Source organism: Zalophus californianus, chromosome X (assembly GCF_009762305.2).
Source record: "Zalophus californianus isolate mZalCal1 chromosome X, mZalCal1.pri.v2, whole genome shotgun sequence".
Lineage (NCBI taxonomy): Eukaryota > Metazoa > Chordata > Mammalia > Carnivora > Otariidae > Zalophus > Zalophus californianus.
Window position 1 is genome coordinate 82,033,501 of NC_045612.1, and position 16,355 is coordinate 82,049,855.

Consider the following 16,355-nt stretch of genomic DNA (forward strand, 5'->3'; position numbering starts at 1 on the left):
GCTCTGTTCCCCCCTAAGAGGACTGTGCTTCTCTGAGCTCCCACATCCCTTCCTACAGCCCCCTCTATGCCAACATTAATTACAGAGTGTGTTGTTGTAGTGTGTGTCTGGGTCTCTCTCCCCAGGAGCTGTTCTGGGGACAGGGGACCAGGTCATATTCCTTTCCCTCTCCCAAGTATGACCAGATTAAGACATTTAGAGGCTCTAAACAGTAAGAGATAGGGTGCCCCCCACATCATATACAATTCAGAATAAAAATAGTAAAGGTAAGAAAGGCTACCATTTTTTTTTATATCCCCGATGACTATATTGATGCTTTAAATGAATATCAACTTATCTGAAAAATTTTACTGGGACCATGTTCCTCCTTTCCTGGTACACTAAGCAAGTACTTAGACTCTCTCTTGTAAAATGGAGCACTACTCCCCAGTGCAGCAAACAGTTCTCCTAGAGCATTTATTTATTCACTCAATCCTTAATTATACATTGGGTATACAGCTATGTCAAGGCGCTCACTGGATATGGGCAAACAAAGACAAGTAAGATAGTATGCTTGTCCCTAAAGAAGTCAGATCTATTTTTTTCTAAATATTGTTTTAAATAGGTTACTTTTTAAGTTTTTATTTTAATTCCAGTTAGTTAACATACAGTGTGATATTAACTTCAGGTGTACAAATATGTGATTCAACACTTCCATACATCACCCTGTGCTCATCACAAGTGCACTCCTCAATCCCCATCACCTAATTTAACAGATCCCCCTACCAATCTACCCTATGGTAACCATAAGTTTGTTCTCTATAATTAAGTCTGTTTCTTGATTTCTCTCTCTTGCTCCTTCTCTTTTTTCCCTTTTTGTTTTGTTTCTTAAATACCACACATGACTGAAATCATATGATATTTGACTTTCTCTGATTGACTTAATATTGTTTAGCATTATACTCTCTAGATTCATCCATGTCATTGCAAATGACAAGATTTCATTTTGTATGGCTGAATAATATCCCATTGTATGTATCTACCACATCTTCTTTATCCATTCATCAAACCATTGACACTCTGCTCCCATATCCTCCCTATTATAAATAATGCTTCTATAAACATAAGGGTACATGTATCCCTTTGAATTAGTGGTTTTGTGTTCTTTGGGTAAATGCCCATTAGTACAATCGTTGGATGATAAGGTAGTTCTATTTTTAACCTTTTGAGGAACTTCCATTCTATTTTCCATAGTGGATGCACACCAATTTTTACTCCCACCAACAGTGCACTAGTGTTCCTTTTTCTCCACATCCTCGCCAACACCTGCTGTTTCTTGTGTTACAGGTTTTAGCCATTCTAACAGGTGTGAGGTGATAGCTCACTGTAGTTTTGATTTGCATTTCCCTGATAAGGGATGATGAGCATTTTTTCGGTGTGTTGGTCATCTATATGTCATCTTTGGAGAAATGTCTATTTCTGTTTTCTGCCCATTTTTTTAAATTGGATTATTTGGTGGTTTGGGGAGGTGTTGAGTTGTATACATTCCTTGTATATTTTGGATACCAACCCTTTATCGGATATGTAATTTGCAAATATCTTCTCCCATTATGAGGTTGCCTTTTAGTTTTGTTGATTGTTTCCTTCACTGTGTAGAAGCTTCTTATTTTGATGTAGTCCCATTAGTTTATTTTTGCTTTTTTTCCCCCCTTGCCTCTGGAAATATATCTAGTAAGAAGTTGCTATTGCGAATGTCAAAAAGTTATTGCCTGTGTTCTCTTTTACATTTTTTAAATGATTTCAGGTCTCACAGTTACGTCTTTAATCTATTTTGAATTTATTTTTGTGTATGATATAAGGAAGTGGTCCGGTTTCATTCTTTGCATGTTGCTGTCCAGTTTTCCCAACACCATTTGTTGAAGAGACTGTCTTTTTCTCATTGGATATTCTTTCCTGCTTTGTCTAAGATTAACTGACCATATAGCTGTGGGCTCATTTCTGGATTTTCTATTCTGCTCCAAGGATCTATGTGTCCGTTTTTGTGCCAGCACCATACTGTTTTGTTCACTACAGCTTTGTAATATAACTTGAAGTCTGGAATTGTGATGCCTCCAGCTTTGTTTTTCTTTTAAATGTTGCTTTGGCTATTCAGGGTCTTTTGTGGTTCTATACAAATTTTAGGATTGTTTGTTCTAGCTCTGTGAAAAATGCTGTTAGTATTTTGATAGGGATTGCATTAAATGTGTAGATTGCTTTGGATAGTATAGACATTTTAACAGTATTTGTTCTTCCAAGCCATGAGCATGGAATGTCGTTCCATTTATTTGTGTCTTCTTCAATTGCTGTCATCAGTACTTTATAGTTTCAGAGTTCAGGTCTTTCACCTCCTTGGTTAGGTTTATTCCTAGATGTCTTATTATTTTTGGAGCAATTTTTAATGGGATTGTTTCCTTTAATTTCTCTTTCTGTTGCTTCATTATTGGTATATAGAAATGTAACAAGTATGTCCACAATTATTTTGTATTCTGTGACTTTATTGAATTCATGTATCAGGTCTAGCAACTTTTTGATGGAATATTTCTGGTTTTCTCTATAGAGTATCATGTCACCTGTAAATAGTGCTTCTTCCTTGCCTGTTCATATGCCTTTTATTTCTTTTTATTGTCTGATTACTGTAGCTAAGACTTCCAGTATTATGTTAAATAGCAGTGGTGAGAGTGGACATCTCTGTCTTGTTCCTGACTGAAAAGGAAAAGCTCTCAGTTTTGTTTTGTTTTGTTTCCCCTTGAAGATGATATTAGCTCTTGGTTTCCATATAGGGCGTTTATTATGTTGAGGTATGTTTATTCTAAACTTACTTTGTTGAGGGTTGTTGTCATGAATGTGTGTTGTACTTTGTCAAATGTTTTTTCTGCATCTATTGAAATGATCATATGGTACTTATCCTTTTTTTATTAATGTGCTGTATCACACTGATTGATTTGTGAGTATTGAACCAACTTTGCAAGATATGAATGAATCCCACTTGATCATGATGAATGACTTTTTAATGTATTGCTGGATTCAATTTGCTAATATTTTATTTAGAATTTTTGCACATAAGTTCATCAGGAATATTGGCCTGTAGATCACCTTTTCAGTGGAGTCCTTATCTGGTTTTGATATCAGTGTAATGCTGGCCTTATAGAATGAATTTGGACATTTTCCTTCGTTTTCTATTTTTTGAATCATTTGAAAAGGATAGGTATTAAGTATTCTTTAAATGTTTCATAGAATTTGCCTGTAAATCCATCTGGCCCTGGACTTTTGTTTGTTGGGAGACATTTGCTTACTGATTCAATTTCTTTGCTGGTTATGGGTTTCTTCAAGTTTTCTAATTCTTCCTCTTTCAGTTTTGGTAATTTATATGTTTCTCAACATTTATCCATTTCTTACAGATTGTCCACTTTGTTGGCATAGAGTTTTCATAATATTGTCTTATAATTCTTTGTATTTTGTGCTGTTGCTTGTTATTTCTCCTCTGTTTTTTATCTTATTTATTTGGGTCCTTTCTTTTATCTTTTTGACAAGTCTGGCTAGAGGTTTATCAATTTTATTGATATTTTCAAAGAACCAGTTCCTGGGCTTATTGATCTGTTCTATTTATTTTTTTAATTTTTAGGTTCTATATCATCTATTTCTGCTCGAATCTTTATTACTTCCATCCATCTGCTGGCTTTATGCTTCACTTGTTCTTTTTTTACCTCCTTTAAGTGTAAGTTTTGGTGATTTATTTCTGATTTTTCTTGATTATTGAGGTAAGACTGTATTGCTATATATTTCCCTCTTTAGAATGCTTTTGCTGCAATCCAAACGTTTTGGACCTTCCTGTTTTCATTGTTATTTGTTTCCATGTATTTTTAAAATTGCTTTGATTTCCTGGTTGACCAATTTATTGTTTAGTAGCATGTTGTTTAACCTGATTGAGCTGGGTATCTACCAGACCACTCTGAGCATACATGAAATCAGCCTGAGATGTAAGAAGATCTGAATCTCTACAAACAGAATGTCGCAGGTGGTTGGTTTTCAGGTACTAAGAAGGGAGCCCTGATTCTGTGGGCAGATATCAGAGGATAAACGGCAGCAGGAGGGAGCTTGGCCGTGGGGATCCTACACCGCTGGTGAGTGCCAGCCTCGCTTGCTGGGGACAGGGCACAGACTCGCAGACTGGTAGCGGTGGGGAAAGGACGTTAGGGCAGAAACCCAAGGTGGTGGGGTCACACGTGTGAACTGGGGGTGGCTGGGGGTTTTAGAAGCACAAACCACAGAGACAGGCCCCAACCTGGAGGCAGGACTGGGAGCACTGCGGAGGGGCACACAACCCAGGACGTTGCAGTTTATAGCAGCACAGACAGAAACGGAGACAGTGTGGCTTGGAGAGCTCACTGAAGAACAGACTGTGATCTCTCTGCTCCCCCTGAGGCAGAGGGTTGGAAATGGTCTCTTCTGCTCTGACTCACAGAAGAGATGTGGAAAACCACTAAGGAAAGCCACCAGAGAACAAAAGCCCAAAAAAACTGATTCCCACTAAGCCCATCCCTGCCACAGGGGGGCAGGGCAACTCTGCCCAAAGAGGGTTGCCTGAATAACAGTGCAGCAGGCCCCTCCCCCAGAAGACAGGCTGGGAGAACAAGAGGCCAGCAACCATAAGGTTCCTAGAAAACAGGTGCATCTTGCTTGGGTTCTGGTCAATAATTAGGACTCTATACATTCCCTCAACCACCCCTCAACAGAATGACTAGGAGGAGGAACCCCCAAAATAGGAAAGACTCAGAGATTATGACTTATGCCGCAGATTTACAAATGGATGCAGATATAACCAAGATGTCGGAGATGGAATTCAGGGTAGCAATTGTGAAGACAATAGCTAGAATGGAGAAATCAATTAAGGATAACATAGAGTCTCTAAGGGCAGAAATGAAAGCTGAAGTGGCAGAACTTAAAAATGCTATCAATGAGATCCAATCCAATCTAAATAATCTAACAGCTAGGGTAAGCGAAGCAGAAGAACAAATTAGTGATCTAGAACACCAATTAATAGACAAGAAGGAAAAAGAGGAGGCCATGGAAAAACAACTCAAAATCCATGAAAATAGAATCAAAGAAATAAGTGACATCATGAAATGTTCCAATGTCAGAATAATTATTGGGATCCCTGAGGCGGTAGAGAGAGAGAGAGAATTTGAAGATATATTTGAGCAAATTGTAGCTGAGAACTTCCTTAATCTGGGGAATGAAATGAACATTCCTGTCTTAGAGGCAGAGAAGATCCCTCCCAAGATACAAGAAAACAGGACAACGCACTGGCATGTAATAATAAAACTTGGAAATCTTAGAACCAAGGAAACCATCTTAAAGGCAGCTAGGGGGAAGAGATTTCTTACCTACAGAGGGAAGAGTAGCATAATAACGTCAGACCTATCCACAGAGACCTGGCAAGCCAGAAAGGTCTGGCAAGACATATTCAGGGTACTAAATGAGAAGAACATGCAGCCAAGAATACTTTATCTGACAAGGCTGTCATTTAGAATGGATGAGAGATGCAGAGCTTCCAAGACCAGCAGAAACTGAAAGAAATGTGACCACTAAGATGGCCCAGCAAGAAATAGTAAGGGGGGGTCTTAAAAAGAGAAAGACCCCAAGAATGATATACAACAGAAATTTACAGAGACAATCTATAAAACAAGGTCTTCACAGACAACATGATGACAATTAATTCATATCTTTCAATAATCACTCTCAACATGAATGGCCTAAATACTCCCATAAAATGGCACAGGGTTGCAGATTGGATAAAAAGACAGGACCCATCCATATGCTGTCTACAAGAGAATCATTCTGAACCTGAAGATATATCCAGACTGAAAGTGAAGGGATGGCGATCCATCTTCCATGCCGACAGACCTCAAAAGAAAGCTGGGATAACAATTCTTATATCAGACATATTAGATTTTAAGCTAAAGTCTGTAGTTAGAGACACAGAAGGACACTCTATCATTTTAAAGGGTCTATCCAACAAGAAGATCTAATAATTGTAAATATCTATGCCCCCAACATGGGTGCAGCCATCTACATAAACCAACTGTTCACCAAAATGAAGAATCATATTGATAACAACAGAATACTCATTCTTCTTGAGTGCACATGGAACTTTCTCCAGAATAGGCCACATACTGGGTCACAAATCAGGTCTCAACCGATACCAAAAGATTGAGATTATTCCCTGCATATTCTCAGACCACAAGGCTTTAAAACTGGAACTCAGTCACAAGAAAAAATTTGGAAGAAATTCAAATACTTGGAAGCTAAAGACCACTCTGCTCAGGAATGCTTGGGTCAACCAGGAAATCCAAGAAGAACTTAAACAATTCATGGAAACCAATGAGACCAAAAACACATTGGTCCAAAACCTATGGGATACTGCAAAGGCGGTCTTAAGGGGGGAATATGTAGCCATCTAAGCCTCACTCAAAAAAAATAGAAAAATCCCAAATTCACCAACTAACTTTACACCTTAAAGAACTGGAGAAAAATCAACAAATGATGCAGAAGCAACACATTAGAAGAGAAAATTAAGATTAGAGCAGAGATCAATGAATTAGAAACCAGAAACACAATAGATCTGATCAACGAAACCAGAACCTGGTTCTTTGAATGAATTAATAAGATCGATCAACCACTGGCCAGACTTATCCAAAAGAAAAGAGAAAGACCTAAATTAATAAAATTATGAATGAAAGGGGAGAGAGCATGACTAACACCAAGGAAATAGAAACAATTATTCGATATGAGTATCAACAACTCTATGCCAATAAATGAAGCAATCTGGATGAAATGGATGCGTTCCTGGAAACCTATAAGCTACCTAGACTGAAACCGGAAGGAACTGACAAGCTGAATAGGCCAATAACCAGTAACAAGATTGAAGCAGTGATCAAAAACCTCCCAAAAAAACAAGAGTCCAGGACCTGATGGATTCCCTGGGGTATTCTACTAAACATTCAAGGAAGAAATAATACCTATTCTCCTGAAGCTGTTTCAAAAAGTAGAAACAGATGGAAAGCTTCCAGACACATTCTATGAGGCCAGCATTACCCAATCCTCAAACCAGACAAAGACCCCATTGAAAAGGAGAATTTCAGACCGCTATCCCTGATGAATACGGATTCCAAAATTCTCAACAAAAATTCTAGCTAATGATATCCAACAATACATTAAAAGGATCATCCACCATGACCAAGTGGCATTTATCCCCGGGATGCAAGTGTTGTTCAACATTCGCAAAACAATCAATATGATAGAACACATTAGTAAGAGGAGGGAGAAGAGCCATATGATCCTCTTAATTGATGCAGGAAAAGCATTTGACAAAATACAACATCCTTTCCTGATTAAAACTCTTCAGAGTATAGGGATAGAGGGAACATTCCTCAAGTTCATAAAATCCATCTATGAAAAACCCACAGAGAATATCATCCTCAGTGGGGAAAAGTTGAGAGCCTTTCCCTTAAGATGAGGAACACGTCAAGGATGCCCACTCTCGCCACTATTGTTCAACATAGTACTAGAAGTCCTAGCAACAGCAATCAGACAACAGGAACAAAATGTATTCAAATTGGCAAAGAAGTCCAACTCTCTCTTTTTGCAGATGACATGATACTTTTTGTGGAAAATCCAAAAGACTCCACCCCCAAATTACTAGAACTCATACAGCAATTCAGTAATGTGGCTGGACACAAAATTAATGCACAGAAATCAGTTGCTTTCTTATACACTAACAATGCAACTGTAGAAAGAGAAATTGGAGAAACAATTCCATTTACTATAGCACCAAAAACCACAAGATACCTTGGAATAAACCTAACAAAAGTGGTAAAGGATCTATACTCTAAGAACCATAAAACACTCATGAAAGAAATTGAAGAAGACACAAAAAGATGGAAAAAAATTCCATGCTCATGGATTGGAAGAACAAACATGGTTAAAATGTCTATGCTGCCCCGAGCAATCTGTACCTTCAACGCCATCCCGATCAAAATTCCAATGACATTTTTCAAAGTGCTGGAACAAACAATCCTAAAATTTGTATGGAATTAGAAAAGACCCTGAATCACCAAGGAAACTTTGAAAAAGAAAAACCTGGGGGCATCACATTGCCTGATTTCAAGCTATATTACAAAGCCTTGATCACCAAGACAGCCTGGTACTGGCACAAAAACAGCCATATAGACCAATGGAACAGAATAGATAGCCCAGATATGGACCCCTCAACTCTATGGTCAAATAACTTTCGAAAAAGCAAGAAAAAATATGAAATGGAAAAAAAGACAGTCTCTTCAATAAATGGTGCTTGGGAAATTGGACAGCTATATACAGAAAATGAAACTCGACCATTCTCTAACACTGTACACAAAGATAAATTCAAAATGGATGAAAGACCTCAATGTGAGACAGGAATCCATCAAAATCCTAGAGGAGAACGTAGGCAGTAACCTCTTTGACATGGGCCACAGCAACTCCTTTCAAGATACATCTCCAAAAGCTAGTGAAACAAAAGCAAAAATGAACTTTTGGGACTTCACCAAGATCAAACGCTTCTGCACAGCAAAGGAAACAGTCAACAAAACAAAGGGGCAACCCACAGAATGGGAGAAGATATTTGCAAATGACACTACAGATAAAGGGCTGGTACCCAAGATCTATAAAGAAGTTCTCAAACTCAACACCCAAAAAATAATCAAGTCACAAAATGGGCAGAAGACATAAACAGACCCTTCTCTGAAGAAGACATACAAATTGGCTAAGAGACACATGTAAAAATGTCCATCATCATTAGTCATCAGGGAAATTCAAATCAAAACCAAATTGAGATACCACCATACACCAGTTATGGCAAAAATTGACAAGGCAAGAAACAACAAATGTTGGAGAGGTTGTGGAGAAAGGGGAACCCTCTTACACTGTTGGTGGGAACGCAGGTTGGTACAGCCACTTTAGAAAACAGTGTGGAGGTGCCTCAAAATAATTAAAAATAAAGCTACCCTATGACCCAGCAATTGCACTCCTGGGCATTTACCACAAAGACACAGATGTAGTGAAAAGAAGGGCCATAATGTTCATAGCAGCAGTGTCCGCAATAGCCAAGCTGTGGAAAGAGCCAAGATGCCCTTCAACAGATGAATGGATAAAGAAGATGCGGTCCATATATACAATGGAATATTCCTCAGCCATCAAAAGGGATGAATACCCAACTTTTACATCAACATGGATGGGATTGGAGGAGATTATGCTAAGTGAAATAAGTCAAGCAGAGGAAGTCAATTATCATATGGTTTCACTTATTTGTGAACATAAGGAATAGCAGGGAGGACATTAGGAGAAGGAAGGGAAAAATGAAGGGGGGAGGAATCGGAGGGAGAGAAGAACCATGACAGACTATGGGCTCTAAGAAACAAACTGAGGGTTTCAGAGGGGAGGGGGGTGGAGGGATGGGTTAGCTGGTTGATGGGTATTAAGGAGGACACGTACTGCATGGAGCACTGGGTGTTATACGAAAACAATGAATCGTGGATCACTACCTCAAAAACCAGTGATGTATTGTATGGTGACTAACATAATAAAATAAAATTTTAAAAAATACAACAGATTTCTGCACATTGATTTTGTATCCTGCATCTTTGCTGAATTGATGTATGACTTCTAGCGATTTTTTTTTTTTGGTGAGATCTTTTAGGTTTTCTGCATAGAGTATCATGTCATCTGTAAATAGTTAAAGTTTGACTTCTTCCTTCCTGATTCGGATGACTTTTATTTCTTTTTGTTGTCTTATTGGTGAGACTAAGACTTTTAGTACTATGTTAAATAGTAATGGTGAGAGTGGACATCCCTTTTTACTGACTGTAGGGGAAAGGTTCTCAGTTTTCCCCCATTGAGGATGATATTAGCTGTGGGTCTTTCATATATAGTCTTTATGTTGTTGAGGTATGTTCCATTTATCCCTACTTTGTTGAGGGTTATTATCAAGAAAGAGTGCTATATTTTGTCAAATCCTTTTTTCTGCAACTATTGACAAGATCATATGATTCTTATCTTTTCTTTTATTAATGTGGTGTATCAATGTAGATTGATTTGTAAATATTGAACCAACCCGGCAGCCCAGGAATAAATCTGACTTGATCATGGTAAATAATTCTTTTAATATACTGTTCAATTCAATTTGCTGGTATGTCACTGAGAATTTTTGCATCCATGTTCATCAAGGATATTGGCCTGTAATTCTCCTTTTTAGTGGGGTCTTTGTCTGGTTTTGGAATTAAGGTAATGCTCTCCTCATATAATGAGCTTAGAAATTTCCCTTTCATTTATTGATCCAAAGATCAATGAAACCAAAAGGTGGTTCTTTGAAAAGATAAATAAATTTGATAAACGTTTAGCCAGACTCATTGAAAAAAAGGGAGAGAAATCAAAGAAATTAAATCAGTAAAGAAGGGGAAAAAATAACAATCAACACCACAGAAATACAAAAAATTATAAGAGAATATTATGAAAAAATTATATGCCAACAAATTAGATATTCTAGAAGAAATGGGTAAATTCCTGGAAACATGCAATCTTTCAAAACTGAATTAGGAAGAAATATAAAATTTAAATAGACCAATTACTAGTAATTATATTGAATCAGTAAACAAAAAATTCCCAACAAACAAAAGTCCAGGACCAGACAGCTTCAGGAAAATTCTACCAAATATTGAAAGAAACTGAAATTAATATAACATGGTATATTAACTATGCTAGAATTAAACTTTTTAAAAAAGTGCTTTAAAAAATAGAGTTAATAGCTATTATTTTCAAATTATTCCAAAAAATAGAAAAGTAAAGAAAATTTCCAAATTTAGTCTATGAGGCCAGCATTACCTTGATACCAAAACAGACAAATACATTACAGAAAAAGAAAAGAAAACTATAGCCCAATATCCCTTATGAAAACATATGCAAAGGGCCTTAAAATATTAGCAAACCAAATCCAATAATACATTCAAAAAAATATTCACCACTCATCATCAGGGAAATGGAAATCTAAACAACAATAAGATATCACCTCACACCTGTCAGAATGGCTAAAATAAAAAACATAAAGAGTAAGTGTTGGGAAGGATGTGGAGAAAAATGAACCCTCATGCACTATTGGTGGGAATGCAAACTGGGTCCATATAAAAGATAGAAACGACCACTTTCTTATACCATACACAAAAATACTAAAAATATATAATTAAAAATGGGTTAAAAACCTAAATGTAAGACCTGAAAGCATAAAACTCCTAAAAGTAAACATAGGCAGTAATTTTTCTGGACATTGCCCTTAGTGGCATATTCGTGGATATTTCTCATCAGGCAAGGGAAATGAACACAAAAATAAACTATTGATAGCACACCAAAAAAAAAAAAACTTCTGCACAGCAGAGGAAACCATCAACAAACAAAAAGGCAACCTACAGAACGGGAGAAGATATTTGCAAATAATATACCCAATAAGATGGTTAACATACAAAATGTATAAAGAACTTACATAATGACACCAAAAATGCAAATAATCCAACGAAAAAATAAGCAGAGGACCTTAATAGCTTTTCTTTTTCAGAGAAGACATACAGATGGCCCACAGACAAACGAAAAGATGCTCAACATCACTAATCATCAGGGAAATGCCAATCAAAGCCACAATGAGATACCACCTTATGCCAGTGAGAATGGCTTGTATCAAAAGACAAAAAAAATGACAAGTGTTGGAGGTTCCTTTTGAGATAGTGATGGAGGAAGACCCTGAACTCACTTCCTTCATGGAACACTCCAAATTACACCTATTGGGTAGAGAATTACTCCTGAAGAAGAACTGAGGGCTGACTGAATAGCTTCTGCACAACTAACAACAGAGAGAATGGCAAAAGAGAACAAGGGAGATGGAGACATAGTAACTATGGGAATCACCAACCCTGATACTGTGAACTGGGGAAAGGATAGTATTGAGGGACCAGGAGCAGATTCTTCTGTCCTTGGGCACAAAAAGAAAGCCACAGTTTAAAAGAGCAAGTAGTTTATAAAAGATCCAGCCCTAGAACACTGCCAAATTGGTGAGGAACTGCTGCAACTCTCTCTGAGTAAAAGGGATTGGTGAGTAACACAACTTGCTCTTGAAAGTGCAGACCAGAGTGAGGTCTGACACTATAGCTGGTTTTCTACTTCAGTGAACCCCAGATACCTAGTCCACACTGGACCTGAACATGCTGGGGCATAGAATAAAAAACTACAAATTAATTAACAATACTTCTGCCCAAGATGGTCTTGGCTCCAGTGGCCTGGCAAGGGAACCCCCTATGCTAAGCACCCTGGGACACCTAGCTTGCATCTACTCTAGCTTCAGCTGTCCTGCCAAAGTGCCCTCAGTGTAGAGAGTCCCAGGACACAAAGGCTTGCATCCACTTCAGCTTCAGCTCTCCTGCTGCACAGAGAGCCCAGGGACCCCTCAGCTTGCACCAACTTCAGGTTTATCAGTCATGCCAGGGTACTCCTGAGCAGAGAGCCTCAAGGAGACCCATGCCATGCTCATTTCAGCTTCAGCTATCCAACCAAAAATCTAAAGAATGGAGTGCCCGTGAAACCCAACCCATACCAGCCACAACTTCGGCCATGCAGAGAAAGTCATCAAAAACAGTCTACATAGAGGACAACCATACACAATACAATTCCTCCAAGTTTAGGAGAACTAGCTGTTCTTCCTAATCCATAAAAACACAGAGAAAATCAAGGACAATAGGGAGACAAAGGAACATGCTCCCAAAGAAAGAATAAGACAAAACTTCAGAAGAAACTAAATGAAATTCAGATAAGCAAACTGAAAAAAAGTTTAAAGTAATGATTGTGAATATGCTCACGACAATGGAGAGAAGAGTGGAAAAACTCAGTGAGACCTTCAATAAAGAAATAGAAAATATTAAAAAGGAACCAATCAGAGTTGAAGAATTCAATAACTGAATACACTACAGGGAATTAACAATATATTAGAGAGTACAGAAAGAAATATCAACTATCTGCAAGACAGAGTAATGGAAAGAACACAAGCTGAACAGCAAAAATAGGGGGAAAATCTAATAAATGAGGATAGCTTGTTGAATCACTATATTGTACACCTGAAACTAATATACTATATGCTAACTATACTGGAATTAAAATAAGAACTTAATTTAAAAATTAGGATAGCTTAAGGGGCCTCTTGGACAACATCAAGCAAAGGAATATTCTTATTATAGGGGTCCCAGAAGAAGAAGAAGAAGACAGAGAAAGGGGAACACTCAAGAAATTGATCTGAAGACTGAGAGAACAAATTGTACATCTAGAGGGAGAAAAATGGCCCCATCATGGAAGGTAGGAGCTGAGGAGAGTTGATTTGGGGGAGAAAAGAATTGCAGCTGCTTCAAAGGGGAGGGAGACATGATCACAGAGAAAGGAACAATAGGGAAAGAGGGAGAGAAAGACCGAAATTAGTGTGCCGGGGTTTGCACACAAAAAAATTCTTCCCCCAGGGCACCTGGGTGGCTCAGTCGTTAAGCATCTGCCTTCTGCTCAGGTCATGATCCCAGGGTCCTGGGATTGAGCCCCATATCGGGCTCCCTGCTCATCAGGAAGCTTGCTTCTCCCTCCCCGACTCCCCCTGCTTGTGTTCCTGCTCTCACTGTGTCTCTCTTCATCAAATAAATAAATAAAATCTTTAAAAAAATTCTTCCCCCAAACCTTTGACTGGACTACTGCAAGTTTATGAACAGCAGAGCTCAAAATCTTAAGTTTTAGAAGTCTGCACCATCCCTGGTGTCGTTCCTGGTGGGCTTAGTGGCGGTCCTGTGGGTAAGGAGAGCAGAGGCCTGGGAGAGGACAGGTTAGTCTGAGACTCCCCTGGGTCACTCCCCTTCTTCGAATGCATTTAGGATAAGTGGCATGGTCTCTCTAGGGACAAAAGAAGTGGTGGGTGCCAACATGCTGCCCTGTTCATTAGCATAGCAACAGAAACACCTGCGGAGGGCAGCAAACATTGGTACTGGCTTTTTGCAGTACTTTACCATACAATGCAAACCAGTGTGCAATTGTGTGACTGCTTTTCTGGGACAAACCGGCACAAGACACAGAGAATCAGTGCAGGTCCACGCTCTGCCAGGTCCATTAAATTTGGAGTTTTGAAACCCAACCATCTGCCTGAGATAAAACACAGGAGAACTATGCTGCCTGGCAGGAAGACAGCTCAGACACAGGGTGAAAACAGAGATCTGATGGAAGCCAGGGACACAAGAGAGATCCTTTTCTCTTCTATGATAGCTTCCTAAAGAGTGGAAGATGAGAACTGGCCACTCTGGGGAAGAGAGAGTAGGTCCATGCCACTTTCTCCCTCCTCATCAGCATAGACAAACTTCAGTAAAAAATGCAGAGCTCCCAGTGGAGGCTGAAGCCATTTACACCAAACCCCACTCCCCAACACATGCAGATGCATCCTTCCTAGGCAAGTCTGTGTGAGAAACACTGTAGCAGGCCCCTCCCTTAGGAGACCAGCACAAACCCCTCGCACACACAAGGTCTACTGATCATAGAACACTACAAATCTTTAGCTCTAGGGAAAATATAATCTAGCTTCTTTTAACAAGCAGACCAAAACAAACCTAGTTAAAACTCGAGATAAGGTGGTCAAGGTCCAAGAACTCCCCACTGCAGGCAGAGAAACTGCAGAGAACTGAGCTGAAAGAAGGAGCAGCTAAAACACAACAGCAGAGTGCACATTCTGAAACACTTCCTGAAGCACCAGGCCCAAGACAGTATAGGACCTCTTCTTATTATAGTCATTAATCTCATGAGCAGGAATATAACAGGCTTCCCTAACACACACACACACACACACACACACACACACACACACACACACACACACACACAACAGTGACCTAGGGGAAAAAATGACAAGAGGGAGGAATTCACACCAAAAGAAAGAACAGGAAGAGGAACTTCCAGGGAATTAATCAAAAGATATAAGTAAGATGCCTGAACCAGATTTTGAAACAACAATCAAAAAGATAATAGCTGGGCTTAAGAAAAGCACAGAAGACATTAGAGAATGCCTTACTGCAGAGATAAAGGAACTAAAACCTAGTCAGGCTGAAATTTAAAAAAATGATATAACCAAGTTGCAAAACTGACTGGATGCAAAGACAAGGATGGATTAAGCAAAGGAATCCATCAGTGACGTAGAAGATAAAATTATAGAAAATAATTAGGGTGAAAAGAAGGGAGAAGAAAAGTATTAGATCAGGAATGTAGACTTAAGGAACTCAGTTACTCTGTAAAGCATAATAACATTCATATCATAGCAGTCCCAGAAGAAGAGAGGGAAAATGGGGCAGAAGGTTTACTTAAGGAAATATTTGCTGAAAACTACTCTAATCTGGGGAAGGAAACAGACATCGAAACCCAAGAAGCACATAAAACTCCCATCAAATTCGACAAAAGCCAGCCAACAACAAGACATAATATAGTCAAATTCAAAAAATACACAGGAGGACACTTGGGCGGCTCAGCCAGTTAAGCAGCTGCCTTTGGCTCAGGTCATGATTCCAGGGTCCTGGGATGGAGCCCTGCATTGGGCTCCATGCTCAATGGGGAGCCTGCTCCTCCTTCTCCCTCTGCCTGTCCCTATCCCTGTTTTTGCACTTGTTCTCTCTCTCTCAAATACATACATACATACATACATACATACATACATACATACGTACGTACATGCACAAATACATAAATCTTTTAAAAATACACAGACAAGAAAGAATCCTGAAAGCAGCAAAGGGAAAAAATCCTTAACTTACAAGTGAAGACAGATCAGGCTCTCAGAATATCTATCCACAGAAACTTGGCAGGCCAGAAGATAAGGCAGGATTTATTCAACCTGCTAAATGGGAAAAATATGCAACCAAGAATTCTTTATCTAGCAAGGTTGTCATTCAGAATAGAAGGAAAGATAAAAAGATTCCCAGGGATGACTTTCCAAGATGTTAGAGGAATAGAAGACCTTAGTTTTGTCTGGTCCCAGGAGTTCAGCTAGGTAGCTATCAAATCATTCAGAACACCTGTGAACTCCATCTGAGATATAAGAAAGGAATTGCTGCAATTCTACAAATAGAAAAGTGACCACTTTTTGCAAGGTAGAAGGAGCAGAGAAATGAATCCAGGACGATATATCAGAAGATAAATGACGGGGGAGGAAGCCTCGGTAAGCAAATAGAGCATTGATATAAGTGATATAGCAACAGAGC